General features: G+C 40.9%; 1 non-coding gene across 1 annotated transcript; it reads right to left on the minus strand.

Annotated features, from left to right (window-relative positions):
• Window positions 1–10,213: 10,213 nt before the first annotated feature.
• LOC111767030 (U6 spliceosomal RNA) lies at window positions 10,214–10,316 on the minus strand. The gene has a single exon (XR_002798925.1). It is a non-coding gene; the product is annotated as a U6 spliceosomal RNA (small nuclear RNA).
• Between the last annotated feature and the right edge of the window lie 5,537 nt (window positions 10,317–15,853).

Raw genomic sequence — 15,853 nt, forward strand, 5'->3', positions numbered from 1 at the left:
ATCTGTGATGAGCTGGGGGTAAGTATGAGCACAAAGAAGGGACAAAATGGGGGCAAGGGGTTACCTTCGGGTGGGGTTTTCTGGGTTTGAGGGGGGCTGGGGATGGGAAGAGGGGTAATATGGTCCAAGAAATAGGTGGGAGGGAGGGGCAACATACAAACATGGGAGAGTGCCAGAAGTTCATTGAGAACTAAATGTTGAGTAAAACGTATCAAAGTATAAGTAGGAGGGTTACCTGGTTAAGACGCTCAGGGGGTATGGTCTGATGCGGGACGGACTCCGGAGGGAATAGCTGAAGGCTCATTTTGCCAAGGTGGGTTCTACCATTGGGTGGGGTGGACCCATATCCTGGGGAAGACTAATGCCGTCGAATAGAGAGAACTGTATCTCTCGTGAGAAAGGACGGCTCCCAGGGCATTAGATTGGCAGGCGTTGTGGGCCCTAAGGGGAGGGGAAAATGGACGTGCAATGGATGGAACAAAGGTAAATAAGGGGGCAAAAGAGGAGTTATGTGAGAGTACACGAGGATGAATATAAAACAGCTAATATTACACCAAAAACATATAGGGGACGACAGACTAATAATGAAAACCATAAGACAAAACATAGGATAACTAAAAAATTTAGAAAACTGTACAACCTAAAGTATGGACCACATAGTAAGCACAAATGTTACCTTGTTTGAAAACTATAGTTTCGGAATCTGTACATCAGTTTCAGGAAATATGATATGAATAAGTTAAAAGATTATTGCTGTGGAAGGGAAAAGGTTTTATGGTGGATCTGGGGAAATACTGTATATTGTATATATGAATTTTGGTGATCTAAGACTCTTCTGAAGCTGGCATTATGTTGGGATTCACTTTACGGGAAGTTTTGGATCACAGAGTGGTTCAACAATGGCAGCGGAGGAATACTGATATGGGATGTTATTGACAGGATATATATGGTTGACAGGGAGTTATACAGGGCATATGCCCAGGGTATATGGTAATGTCTATATATACTCATAGTGGAAACAATTAAAAACAACAGCTGGGGGGGTACTGGGCTCCTGGCCGGGGGGTCACTGTTGTGGGCCCTGGGAGAGCAGCGGCAATCCTCCAGGTGCAACGGCAAGAACCAGGAAGGAAGGAGGGCCCAACAGTGGGCTCTTGATACTAATGGCTACACTTTTGAGCCTATGCACCTGCAATAAGAACAAGGCCTAGAGTAGCATTGTGCCTGGGGGTTTCCTCCTGACAGCCTTCATGTTACTCAAATGTGGCCACTCTCACAGCCAAACTCAGCATGTAGATGTGATGCATTCCCCCCAGCGTGGGACACGACACCCGGGGATGAGCCTCCCTGGCACCGAGGGATCACTACCACATACCAGCTGAAGAAGCAACTAGAAAATGACCTTGAATCAAAGATTCAATGCGGAACAGCAGAATATACCTGTCTACATATAATAACATGACTTCGGGAAGCGGTTTGACCTAATGTAAGGGGGAAATGGAAAGGAGAAATGAGATTATAAGGCTGTGAGTCTCTAAAAAAGAGTCTGGAGGTTGTCAGAAGGAATACCCCTATGTACAACTGAACAGAGTCTAAGAGACAGATAAGGTAGATACAACCCCAGGTATTGGTTCTTTTGAGGGATAAAGAGACCCACGGGTTCTATGGTCATGGCAGAAGGGGTTCACTGCCATGACAGATGGCCCTTCTTTGGAGCTGGTGTTTCTGCGTGATGGAAATGGACTCAGAGGGGATCTCTTTTCACAAGACTTGCATGCTACTTTATTGGAATTGTAGTTGGTGCTGGGTTTAAGATATATGTAGGGGATTTGAATCTCTGGACTGATAATATGACACCCAGGCCCAGAGCCTCAACAGACTTCAGCTCCTACACTTTGACTTATTGGACTTACTCCACTCAGCTAACATGGAGTTGAAGAAGGTCAACCACCACAACATGGAGCCTAGAGTGTCTACAACTAGAAGCGGGAAGAGTGCATCCAGTACCCATGTGCAATCTAAGCCCTCACTTGACATAGGTGTGCAATGGACACAACCAATCCAATGTCCACAGAGAAAATGTGGAATGGGTGTGGGAACGGTAGCCATGGGGGCTGCTGGGTGTGGGGAACGGGAGGAAGAGATGAGATGTGGAGGCGTTTTCGGGACGTGGAGTTGTCCTGGATAGTGCTTCACGGACAATTACGGGACACTGTAGATCCCCCCAGGGCCCACTGGATGGAACGTGAGAGAGTCTGGGCTATGATGTGGACCATTGACTATGGGGTGCAGTGATGCTCAGAGATGAACTTACCAGGTGCAATGGATGTATCACGATGATGGGAGAGAGTGTTGCTGTGGGGGGGAGTGGGGGGCGGGGCGGTGGGGTTGAATGGGACCTCATATATTTTTTTAATGTAATTAAAAATAATAATAATAAATAAATATTTTTAAAAAATTACACAATATGTTTAGTTCATAATACCATAATTATACCATATTTGTTATTTTGTGTCTGGCTTACTTCACTCAACATAATGTCCTCCAGGTTCATCCATATTGTTATATGCTTCATGATTTCTTCTTACAGCTGAATAATATTCCATCATGTGTATATACCATGGTTTGTTTATCCATTCATCAGTTAATGGACACCTGGTTTGTTTCCACCTTTTGGCAAAATTGTGAATAACGCTGTTATGAACTCAGTGTGAAAATGTCTGTTCTTGTCTCTGCTCTCAGTTCTTCTGGGTATATACCTAGCAGTGGTATTGCCTGGTTATGTGGCAAATGTATATTCAACTTCTTTAAGGATTGCCAAACTGTTCTCCACAATGGCTGGACTGTTCTACATTCCCATCAACAGTGAATAAATATTCCTATCTCTCCACATCTTCTCCAAAACTTGTAGTTTTGTTTTATTAAGAGTGGCCATTCTAATAGGTATGAAATATCTCATTGTAGCTTTGATTTTCATTTCTTTAATTGCTAGAAATATTGAACATTTTTCATGTGTTTTTTTGCCATTTGTATTTCTTAAAATTTTTAAAAAAATTTAATTGCCTTTTAAAAAAAGATACATAGATTACAAAAAATATTACATTAAAAAATATAAGAGGTTCCCATATACCCCACCCTCCACCCCACTCCTCCCACATCAACAACCTCTTTCATCATTGTGGCACATTCATTGCATTTGGTGACTACATTTTGGAACACTGCTGCACTGCATGGATTATAGTTTACATTGTAATTTACACTCTCCCCCAGTACATTCAGTGGGTTATGGCAGGATAAGGAGGTGAAGATGTTCAACCACCACACCAGGGAACCGAGAGTGCCTACAACTGCAAGCAGGAGAAGTGCATCCATCAACCATGTGGGATCTAAGCCCCCTCTCAATTTAGAGGTGAAATGGACATCACCATCCCAGGGTCCACAGGATGGAGGAATAAAATATGGATTAGAGTGGACTTACTGGTATTCTACTATAGAACTACTGTGACTCTAACCATTTGTATTTCTTTTTTACACAAATATCTTTCCCCCATTTTTAAATGGGGTCATGTCTTTTTACTGTTGAATTATAGCATCTCTTTATATATCATGGATATTAAGTCCTTATCATATATGTGATTTCCAAATATTTTCTACCATTGAGTTGGTTGCCTTTTCACCTTTTTCACAAAGTCACTGATGTGCAAAAGTTTAATTTTGAGGGGGCCCCATTTATCTGTTTTTTCTTTTGTTGCTCATGCTTTGGGTGTAAGGTCCAGGAAACCACCACCTACCACCCACAAGATCTTTAAGACGTTTTCCTACATTTTCTTCTAGTAGTTTTATGGTCCTGACTTTTATATTTAGCTCTTTGATCCATTTTGAGTTGATTCTTTATAGGGAGTGAGAGAGATAGAGGTTGTATTAGTCAGCCAAAGGGGTGCTGTTGCAAAACACCAGAAACTGGCTGGTTTTTATAAAGGGTATTTATTTTGGGTAGGAGCTTACACATACCAGGCCATAAAGCATAAGTTTTTCCCTCACCAAAGTCTATTTGGAGCAAGATGGCTGATGATGTCTGCAAGGGTTCAGGCTTCCTGGGCTCCTATGTTCCTAGGGCTTGCTTTTCTCTGGGTTCAAGGTTCCTTCCTTCCTGGTGCTGGCTTCTCTTTCCTCTGGGTGCTGACTTCCTGGGTCTTCAGCATCAAACTCTAACATCAGAAATCCCCAACTCAGTTCTTCACCATGCCTTTTATGTGTGAGTCCCCACCCACCAAGGGGTGGGGATGCAATGCCCTATTGATAACTCAATCATGCCCAGGTACAGATCAGATTACAAGCATAATCCAATATTTCTTTTTGGAATTCATCAATTATATCAAACTGCTACAGAGGTCCTCTTTCATTCTTTTGGTTATGAATATCCAATTCTCCCAGAGCCATTTGTTAAAGAGACTGTATTTTCCTGTTAACATGGTCTTGATAAGTTCGTTGAAGACCAGTTGGCTGTAGAGATGAGGATTTATTTCTGGACTCTCAATTCTATTTCACTGATCAATGTGTCTATCTTTAGGCCAATACCCATGCTGTTTTGATCACTGGAGATTTGTCATATGTTTCAAGGTCAGGCAATGAAATTCCTCACACATTGCTCTTCTTTTTTTAGCTGTTTTTGGCTATTTGGAAGCACTTTCCCTTCAAAATAAATTTGGTAATTGCCTTTTCTATTTCTGTAAAGTAGGCTGTCAGAATTTTTGATTTGTATTGCATTGAATCTATAAATCAGTTTGGGTAGGATTGACATCTTCACAATATTTAGTCTTCCAATCCATGAACATAGGATATCTTTCCTTTTGTTTAGGTCTTCTCTGTTTTCTTTTAGCACTGCTTTGTGTAGTTTTCTGTACATAGGTCCTGTACTTTGTTTAAATCGATTCCTAGGTATTTGAGTCTTTATGATCCTATTGTAAGTGGATTTTTTCCTCCTGATTTCCTCCTCAGATTGTTCAATACTAGTGTATAGAAACATTATTGATCATTGTATGTTGCTCACTTTGCTGAAATCATTTTATGAGCTCAAGTAATTTTGTTGTACACATTTCAGAATTTTCTATATATAGGATCATATCATCCATAAATAGTGAGAGTTTTCCTCTTTTCCTATTTGGATCCCTTTATTTTGGTCTCTAATTTCTCTAGCTACAACTTCTAGCACAATGTTGAATAACAATGGTGACAGTGGGTGTTCTTGATCTTAGAGGGAAAGCTTTCATGCTTTCCCCATTGAATATGATATTGGCCATGGTTTTTTTCACATATGCCCTTTATCGTATTGAGTAATTTTCCTTCTATTCCTATCTTTCGAAGTGTTTCTTATCAAGAAAGGGTGCTGGATTTTGTTGAATGCCTTTTCTGCTTTGGTTGAGATGATCATGTGTTTTTTCTTTCAATTTGTTAATGTGCCACATAACATTAATTAATTTTCTTATGTTGAACCATCCTTGTATACCAGGAATAAATCCCACTTTGTCGTGGTATATAATTCTTTTGATATGCTGTTGGATTCTATTTGCAAGTATTTTTGTTGAGAAGTTTTGAATCTATGTTCATTAGAGAGGTTGGTTTTTAATTTTCTTTTCTTGTAGTATCTTTATTTGGTTTGTTACTAGGGTGATGTTGGCTTTATAAAATGTATTGGGTAATTTTTCCTCCTCTTCAATTTTTTGGAAGAGTTTCAACAGGACTGATGTTAATTCTTTTTGAAATGCTTGGTAGAATTCACCTGCGAAGCCATCTGGTCCTAGACTTTTCTTTTGGAGGGGATTTTTGATGAGAGATTCAACCTCTTTAAATGTGATTGGTTTGTTAAGTTCTTGTATTTCTTGTAGCATTAGTATAGGTTGTTTGTGCATTTGTAGGAGTTTGTCCATTTCATCTAGTTTGTCTGGTTTGTTGACGTACAGTTTCTCATAATAGCCTCTTTTTTTTTTTTTAAGATTTATTTATTTAGGGAAGTGGATGTGGCTCAAGTGATAGAGCTTCCGCCTACCATATGGGAGGCCCAGGGTTTGATCCCTGGGGCTTCCTGGTGAAAAAGAAGAAGAGAAAACATGTCCATACGGTGAGCCAGTGTCTGTGTGAGTGCCCACATGGTGAGTGAGCGCCCATGTGGTGAGTGCAAGTGTCCACATGGTGAGCACATACTATGCAAGATGATGACACATCAAAAAAGAGAGGCAGGGGGAATGTCAAGGTGAAGCACAGCAGAAACCAGGAACTGAGGTGGTGCAATTGACAGGGAACCTGTCTCCTCATCAGAGGTCTTCAGGATGGAATCCTGGTGAATCCTAGGGGAGAGAAAATGAGAAGAGAAGACAAAACAGACAGCAAAAATAGCAGAGTGGGAGGAAGGGAAAGGGAAAAAATAAATCCTTTAAAAATTTTTTAAAAAGAAAAAGATTTATTTATTTATTTATTTATTTATTTATTTATTTATTTATTTGTTTATTTATCTCCCTTTCCCCTGTCACTTGCACTCACTGTCTGCTCTCTGTCCATTCGCTGCGTATTCTTCTGTGTCTGCTTGTCTTCTCTTCTTGTCTTCTCTTTAAGAGGCACCAGGAACTGATCCCAGGAACTCCCAACATGGCAGAAAGGTCTCAATCACTTGAGTCGCCTCAGCTCCCTGGTTTGTTGTTTCTTTTTGTCTTTCCTCTGTGTCTGTTTTGTTGTTGTTGTTGTTGTTGTTGCTGCATCTGGCTGCATGAGCTCGGGCCAGCTCTCCATAGCATGGGCCAGCTCATCTTCACCAGGAGGCCCCAGGAACCAAACCCAGGACCCCCTATATGGTAAACAGGAGCCCAATTGCCTAAGTCACATCTGCTTCCCCCTTTGCTGTTTGTGCTCACTGTCTGCTCTCTGTGTCCATTTGCTGCACATTCTTCTGTGTCTGCTTATCTTCTCATCTCATACTCTCTTTTGGAGGCACCGGGAACCTATCCTGGGAACTTCCAGTGTGGGAGAGAGGCGCTCAATTGCTTGAGCCACCTTAGCTTCCTGGTTTGTTGCATCTCTCACTATCTCTCCTCTGTGTCTCTCTTTTTTCATGTGTGGCATCATCTCGCTGTGCAGGCCAGCTCTCCACACCACATGGGCCAGCTTGTTTTCATCAGGAGGCCCCAGGAAACCACCCCAGGACTCTCCATATGGTAGACAGGAACCCAATTGCTTGAACTGCATCTGCTTCCCTCTCATAATATCCTCTTTCCCCCCCTTTTCTTCCCCTCCTTCTCTTCCTCTCCCACCCTGCTGATTTTGCTGTCTGTGTCCATTCGCTGTGTGGTTTTCTGTATCTCTCTTTTTGGTCTTCTCTTCTCTTCTTTCTCCTCTAGGATTCACTGGGATTTGATCCTGGGGACCTCTGATGTGGAGAGAGTTTCCCTGTCAGCACCACCTCAGTTCCTGGTTCTGCTGTGCTTCACCTTGACTCTCCCAGTCTCTATTTCATTTCATCATCTTGCTGGATGACTCACTTGCGCAGGCATTGGCTCACTGCATGGGCACTTGGTTTGCTGTGTGGACACTTGGCTCACTGTGTGGGCACTTGCTCATCACATGGGCTCTTGGCTCTCCAGGTGGGCACTTGTGTGGACTCTCTGCTCACCACATGGGCACTTGGCTTGCCGCACAGACACTCAGCTTGCTACACGGCACTGGCTCATCACGCAGGCATGCTTTCTCTTCTTCTTTTTCACCAGGAGGCCCAGGGATTGACCCGAGCCCTCCCGTATGGTAGACAGAGGCTTTATCACTTGAGCCATATCCACTTCCCTCTCATAATATTCTCTTATGATCCTTTTTTATTTTTGTGGGATCAGTCATAACTTACCCTTTCATTTCTGAAATTATTTATTTGCATCTCCTCTCTTTTTCTTTGTTAGTCTAGCTAGGGGTTTGCCATTTTTATTGATCTCAAAGGACCAGCTTTTGGATTTGTTGATTTTCTCAGTTGTTGTTGTTTTTGTTCTAATTTCATTTATTTCTGCTCTAGTCTTTATTCTTTCTTTCCTTCTGCTTGCTATGGGATTGGTTTGCTGTTCTTTTTCTAGTTTTTTCAGTTTTCAGTTCAATCTTAGATTTTGGTTCTCTGTTTTCTAATATGGGAATTTGGGGCTACAAATTTCCCCCTCAGCACTGCCTTAGCTGTATCCCATACATTTGACAAATTGTATTCTCATTTTCATTCATCTCAATATATTTTATAATTTCACTTACAATTTCTTTTTTGACCTACTGATTGCTTAGGAGTGTACTGTTCAGCCTCCACACATTTGCAAATTTCCCTCTTTGGCATCTATTATTGCTTTCCAGTTTCATTCCATTATGATCTTCTGAGAAGGCACTTTGTATAACTTCATTTTTTAAAATACTTACTGAGCGCTTCATTGTGCCCTAACATGTGGTCTATCATGGGGAAAGATCCATGAGCACTTGCGAAAAACATATAACCTAATGATGTGGGATTCAACGTTCTGTATTAGGTCTAGCTCAATTATCATATTGTTCAAATTCTCTGTTTCCTTGTTGGTCTTCTTTCAAGTTGTTTTATCTAATGATGTGAGTGGTGTATTGAAGTCTCCAAATATTATTGTAGAAATTTCTTTTTCTCCCTTCAGTTTTGCCAGAGTTTGCCTCGTGAATTTTGAAGCACCCTGATTAGGTGCATAGATATTTATGACCACTGTTTCTTCCTGCTGAATTGTCCCTTTTATTAATATATAATGGCCTTCTGTATCTCATAATTTCTTTGCATTTAAAGTCTGTTTTCCCCGTATTAATATAGCTACTCTTACTCTTTTTTGGTTACTATTTGTGTGGAGTTATCTTTTTCCAACCTTTCACTTTCAGCCAGTTTTATCTCTGGGTTTAAGGTGAGACTCTCATAGGCAGCAAATGGATGGCTCATGTTTTTTTAATCCATTCTGTCAGTCTATTTATTTTGATTGGAGAGTTTAATCAATTCACATTCAATGATACTACTGTAAATACATTATTTACTTCACTATTTTATTATTTGGTGTTCATATGTCATATTCTATTTTTTTCTGTCTTTTTACTCTTTGGGTTATCCATTCTGCTATATTTGCCTTCAACACCCTCTTCCAAGCCTCTCTCTCCTGCTTTTTCTTTTGGGCTGTAAGGCTCCCTTTAGTATTTCCTGCAAAGGTGGATTTTAAAAAAAAATGAACTGTCTTGTTTCTGTTTATTTGTGAATGTTTTAAACACACTTTAATATTTGAAGGACAATTTTGGCAGATAAGAATTCTTGACTGGCAATTTTTCTCTTTCAGTATCCTAATTGTGTCATATTACTGTCTTCTCACCTCTATGGTTTCTGATGAGAAATCTGTACTAATACACACTGGGCTTCCCTTGTATGTGATGATTTGCTTCTCCTTTCCTGCTTTCAAAATTTTCTCTTTATCTTTGACATTTGACATTCTGGGTAGTATGTGTCTTGGAGTAGATCTACACGCATTTATTCTGATTGAGGCATTTTGTGCTTTTTAGACATGTACATTCAGTTCTTTCATAACAGTTGGGAAGTTTTCAGCAATTTCCTCAAATACTTTTTCTGACCCTTTTACATTATCTTGCCCATCTGTAATGCCCATGACATGTATGTTGTTGCATTTCATGTTATCTTTAATTCCCTGAGTCTCTGCTCAATTTTTTTTCCATTCTTTTTTCTCTGACTTGTCTTTCTTCAATTTCAGCTGTTTTGTCTTCTGTATCACTTTCTTTTATCACTTCAAGTCTGGTGTTGTATTCCTCTAGTGTTTTAGTTTAGTTTTTTTTTTTTATTTTTGGAGGTACCAGGGATTGAACCCAGGGCCTCATACATGGGAAGCAAGTGATCAACCACTGAGCTACACCTGCTCTCCAATGAGAGCTGGGTTTTTCATTTGTTTGTTGTTTTTAGGAGTACTAGGGATTAAACCTGGGACCTCATATGTGGGAAGCAGGCACTCAACTACTTGAACTACATCTACTCCCCTTTAATGTGTTTTTTAAAAATATAATTTTATTACAGAAGTTGTGAGCTTACAAAACAATTATACACATATGAACAACCCTTCACCATACATACAACAACCCTTCACCAACCCTTCACCAACACACCACACTGTTGTGTAACATTTGTTAGAGATTATGAAAAAATATGAAATGCTTCACAAATTTGCATGTCATCCTTGCTCAGGGGTCATGCTAGTCTCTGTATCACTCCAATTTTAGTATATATGGTGCTGAACAAGCAGTCTAGTGTGCTTTTTTTTTTTAAAGATCTGTGTTATTTATTTATTTATTTATTTCTCCCCACCCCTTCATTGTTTGCATTTGCTGTATCTGTTTGTTGTGTGCTGGTCTTCTTTTTAGGAGGCACCAGGAACCAAACCTGGGATCTACAATGTGGAAGGGAGGCACCTAATTGTCTGAGCAACCTCTGCTCCCTCTCTAATGTGCCTTTTATCTACCTATCATATCTTTCATTCCCATGAACTCTGTTATATTTCTATTCAGGTTTTCAAATGCTTTTTTGTGCTTGCTCAATGTCATCATTTAAAAAAAAATCTCTCCCCCACTCCTTTTTTTTTGTGCCCACTGTCCATCCACTGTGTGTTCTTCTGTGTCTGCTTGTATTCTCTTTAGGTGGCACCACGAACCAATCCCAGGACCTTCTGGAGTGTGAGAGAGGCACTCAGTTGCTTGAGCCCCCTCAGTTCCCTGGTCTGCTGTGTCTCCTGTTATCTCTCTTATGTCTCTTTTTCTGTTGCATCATCTTCCTGTGCCAGCTTTCTGCAAGGGTCAGCACTCCGTGTGCATCAGCACTCCACACAGGCCAGCATTCCTGTGTGGGCCAGCACTCTGCTCAGGTCAGCTCACCACGTGGACGAGCTTGCCTTCACCAGGAGGCCCTGGGAATTGAACCCTGGACCTCTAATATGGTAGATGGGAACCCAATCGCTTGAGCCACATCTGCTTCCCTCAGTGTCATCTTGATGTCTTTTATCTCTTTAGCCATATTGTCTTTCAAGTCACTACTTTGCTTTTGGAAATTTGTATGAATCTTGTTGATTAGTTGTCTCAAATCCTGTGTCTCATCTGGGGCTTTGATATATTCCTTTTCTCGGGTCATTTCTTCCAGTTTCTCAGTATGGCTTGTGATTTTTTGCTGAAGTCTAGGCATGTGATTATGATGATGATGAGTTTATTCTGATGCTCAATTTCCCTCTCTTTCATAGAGATTTTAGTGGCAGGAGTCTGCGTGTTACTGCTGTTCTTTGACTCTCAGGTCAACCTGTTCTGGGTTCTTAGAATTGTCCCTGTTAGTGGCTCAGATCTGGGCCATGGACCCAGAAATGGGTTGCTGACCCACTTCCAAGGGCCTCGGGAGGGAGCCTGCCTGTAAAGGCCAGGAAAAAAGCCTCTTACTTTAGATTTCCTCACATGCACTTCCTTGGTCTGCCAGCAGATGGTGCTCTTCAACAGTCCTCTCAGTTCAAAGCCTGGTTGGAGTATGTTCACTGCCCCCTGGACCAGATCAATGTGGTGACAGATCCTGCCTTGAGGTTAAGAGCTTTGCAATTCAAACTTTCTCATAGGTTGCTCTCCAACTCCTGCTGGCATCCCTCTCTTTTCCTGGGTAGGAAATCACTCCACTCCCCTTTCCATCCCCAACAACCAGTTCCAGTCAGTAGGGAGGGTGGCTGAGAGGGTCGTGTATCTTTAGTCCCTTGCCAACTCCCAGAGCAAACACTGGCACAGCCCACCCAGACTGGAAGGGCTCCTGGGACAAAGTAGACCAGATTCGTGGGTCAAAAACTAAGTTGGCCTTAGGCAGTGTCCTTCTCTCTTCCATTTCCTGGAGAGGTGGATCCCTGTGGCCCCCTTTGTCTGCAGCCACTGGCCCATGGCCTGAGAATTCAAAAGTCTACAGAGTGGGGGGAGAGCACCAGCATTGGCACCAGCAGTTTCCTACCCAAGCTGCTCTACAGATTTAATGCAAGCCCAATAAAAATCAACACAGCATTTTCTTAATGAACTAGAAAAACTAACAATGAAGTTTATTTGGAAAGGAAAGAGGCCCCAAATAGTCAAAGACATATTGAAAGAGAAAAATGAAATAGGGGAAATCACACTACTCGACTTTAAAACATACTACAAAGCTACAGTGGTCAAAACAGCATGGTATTGGCACAAGGATAGACATACTGACCAGTGGAACTGAGGTGAGAGTTCTGATATAGATCTTCACATATACAATCATCTGATATTTGACAAGGCCACCAAGCCCACTCAACTGGGAGAAAATGGCCTCTTCAACAAATGGTGCTTAGAGAACTGGATATTCATTTGCAAAAGAATGAAAGAGGATTACCATTTCACACCTTATACAAAAATCAACTCAAGATGGATCACTGACCTAAATATAAGAGCCAAGGCCATAAAGACCTTGGAAAACAATGTAGGGAAGCATCTACAGGACATTGTAATAAGAAATGGCTTCATGAACTTCACACCCAAAGCATGAGCAGCAAAAGAACAAATAGATAAATGGGACCTCCTCAAAATTAAAGCCTTTTACACCTTAAAGGAGTTTGTCAAGAAAGTGAAAAGACAGCCTATCCAATGGGAAAAAATATTTGGTAACCATATATCTGATAGGAGACTAATATTCTGCATATACAAAGAAATTGTATATCTCAAAAATAAAAAGACAAACCATTTTTAAAAATGGTCAAGAGATTTGAACAGATGCTTTTTCAAAGAAGAAATACAAATGGCTAAAAAGCACATGAAAAGATGCTCAAAATCACTAGGTATTAGGGAAATGCATTTCAAAACTACAATGAGATACCATCTTACTCCCATTAGACTGGCAACTATCAAAAAACAGAAGACTGCAAATGTTGAGAAGATGTGGAGGAATGGGAACCCTCATCCACTGCTGGTGGGAATGCAGAAGGATCCAGCCATTCTGGAGGACAGTTTGGCAGTTCCTCAAAAAACTAGCTATAGATTTGTCATATGACCCAGCAATTCCACCGCTGGGCATATACCCAGAAGAACTGAAAACAAGGACACAAACCTATATATGCACACCAATGTTCAGAGCGGGATTATTCACTATTGCCAAAGGCTGGAATCAACCCAAATGCCCATCGACAGATGAATGGATAAACAAAATGTGATATATACATATAATGGCATACTACTTATCTGTAAGAAGGAATATAGTACAAACACATGGGATAGCATGGATGAATCTTGAGGACCTTACGTTGAGTGCAACAAGCCAGGCATTGAAGGACAGATACTACATGACCTCTCTGATATGAAATAAGCAAACCAAACTGTCTCAGAGAGCTAGAGACTGGATGATAGGCTTACAGGAAATTGGGGGAGAGGAAAGTTGTGAGCTGATGCCTAAATGGGTGAAATCTATGATAAAGTGGAGGTAAGTAGTTGTACAGGGAAGGGATAAGACAGGGGCATAGGGATACTATTGGGTGGGGCTTTGCAGGCTTGAGGAGGGCTAGGGTTGGGAGGATAGGTCAGATGGTCCATGTAATTGGGAGGAGGGTTTGGGGGAGCAGATGAACATGGGAGATTGTCAGGTATGTGGTTGAATCTATAATGTTGAAAAAACTCATTAGAAAATATAATAAGGAAGGGTTACTTGTTTAAGGTGCTTAATAGGGGGCATCTGGCACAGGGGGCAGGCTTCAAAGGACTGTGTGGGTGCTCATTTTGTCATAGTGTGTTATATCACTGGGTGGAGACCCATACAATGAGTGGGAAGGTGTTGTACCCCCATCCTGGGGAGGCCTGATGTTCTCAAACATAAGGAATTGTGTCTCTTGAGAGAAATGGTGGCTCCCGATGGGGGAGGACAGTCTAGTGTGTCAAGCCCTCAGCATTGTTGCACATGTCTGTGAATCTGATCCTTCAAGCAGTGAAGACTAGCTGTCACTGAGGGCCCTGAGGGGAATAGAATAGATGGGAGCAGGGTAACTGGGGGGCAATGGAAGTGTTCCACATGATAGTGCAATGATGGATATAGGACATGTTAAATTTTACCAAAGATTTATAAAAGTGTATAATCTAAAATATAAACCATAATGTAACTAAAATTTTAGGAAAGTGTACAGTCTTAAATATAAACCATAATGTAAACCAAAATGGAACCATGCTTGAAAGCTATGTTTCAATATTTGTATATCAGCTGCAGCAAATTAACATGAACATGTAAAAAGATCATTGCTGGGGAAGGTGGAAAAGGGTTTGATATTGGATATATGGGAGTACTCTATATTGTATATGTGAATTTTCTGTGATCTAAAACTTTTTTGAAGACAAAATTAAAAATTAAAAAAAAAGATGTAGACACTGAGGAAGGAATGAAAGAAATTGCCTTGCCACTGTACATACAGGGCAACACCTATTACAGTGATGAAAGGCAAAATGTCAAAAACAAGGTTTTAAGATATTTTGCATTTTTTAATACCCCAATTTATTTTTTACTTTATTTTAGTTTTTCTAAATCAGTATGTATTCTATTTCTAATCTTTAAACTATCATTACTATTTCATTTTCCTGCTAATTGAATTTGGCAATATATTAGGCTTCATTTTTCAACAGGTTTTGGACCACAGAGGGGTTCAACTATGGCAGGGGAGGAGCACTGGTGTGGGGTGTTATTGATGGGGGGGGGCACATAAAAAAATTCTATAGGGTGGGGAGAGCACCAGCAGCTGCAGCTTTTAACTCACAGTTTTGGTGTCGAGATTCTTTTACTTTGTACCTCTCTCCTCTGAGTGGTGTCCAGCCTTCCCCTGGTGTCCTAAACCCTAGAGAATTTTTCCCAGGCTGTTTCTGCCTATCCTTTAGCTATTTCTCTGGAAGAAGAGAGTCCTGTGTCTTTCTAGTCCACCACTCCCCTGGAAGTTCACATCCTCATTTTTGAGGGACAGTTTTGCCAGATAAAGAAATCTTGGTTGGCAGTTTTTGTCTTTCAGTATCTTAAATATATCATACCACTACCTTCTTGCCTCCTTGGTTTCTGATGAGAAATTGGTACTTAGTCTTATTGAGCATCCTTTTCACCTGATGACTTGCCTTCCTCTTGCTGCTTTCAGAATTTCTCTTTATTTCTGGCATTTGATATTCTGAATAGTAGATGTCTCAGAATAGGTCTTCTCAGATTTATTCTGAAGTACATTGTCCTTCTTGGGTATTGACATTTATGTCTTTCATTGGGAAATTTTTGGTCACTGTATCTTCAAATATTTTTTCAGCTCCTTTTCCACTCTCTTTTTCTGTGTGTTTTGCATTGTCATTTAATTGCCTGCAATCCTGTTCAATTTTTTCTATCCTTTTCTCTGTTCTTCTGTCATTTAAGTTCAGATGCTCTCTACTAATTCACTTATTCATTCTTCTGCCATTTCAAGTCTGCTGTTATAGGACTCTAATTTATTTTTATTTTTTGTCTTTATTTTTTAATGTTACATTAAAAAAATATGAGGTTCCCATATACTCCCCACTCCCCTCACCCCACTCCTCCACCCATAACAACAACCTCCTCATCATCATGAGACATTCACTGCATTTGGTGAATACATCTCTGAGTACCGCTGCACCTCATGGTCAATGGGCCACACCATAGCCCACACTCTCCCACAGTCCACCCAATGGGCCATGGGAGGACATACAATGCCTGGTAACTGTCCCTGCAGCACCACCCAGGACAACTCCAACCCCCGAAAATGCCCCCACATCACATCTCTTCCTCCCA

This window comes from Dasypus novemcinctus, chromosome 12 (assembly GCF_030445035.2).
Source record: "Dasypus novemcinctus isolate mDasNov1 chromosome 12, mDasNov1.1.hap2, whole genome shotgun sequence".
NCBI classification, from domain to species: Eukaryota; Metazoa; Chordata; class Mammalia; order Cingulata; family Dasypodidae; genus Dasypus; species Dasypus novemcinctus.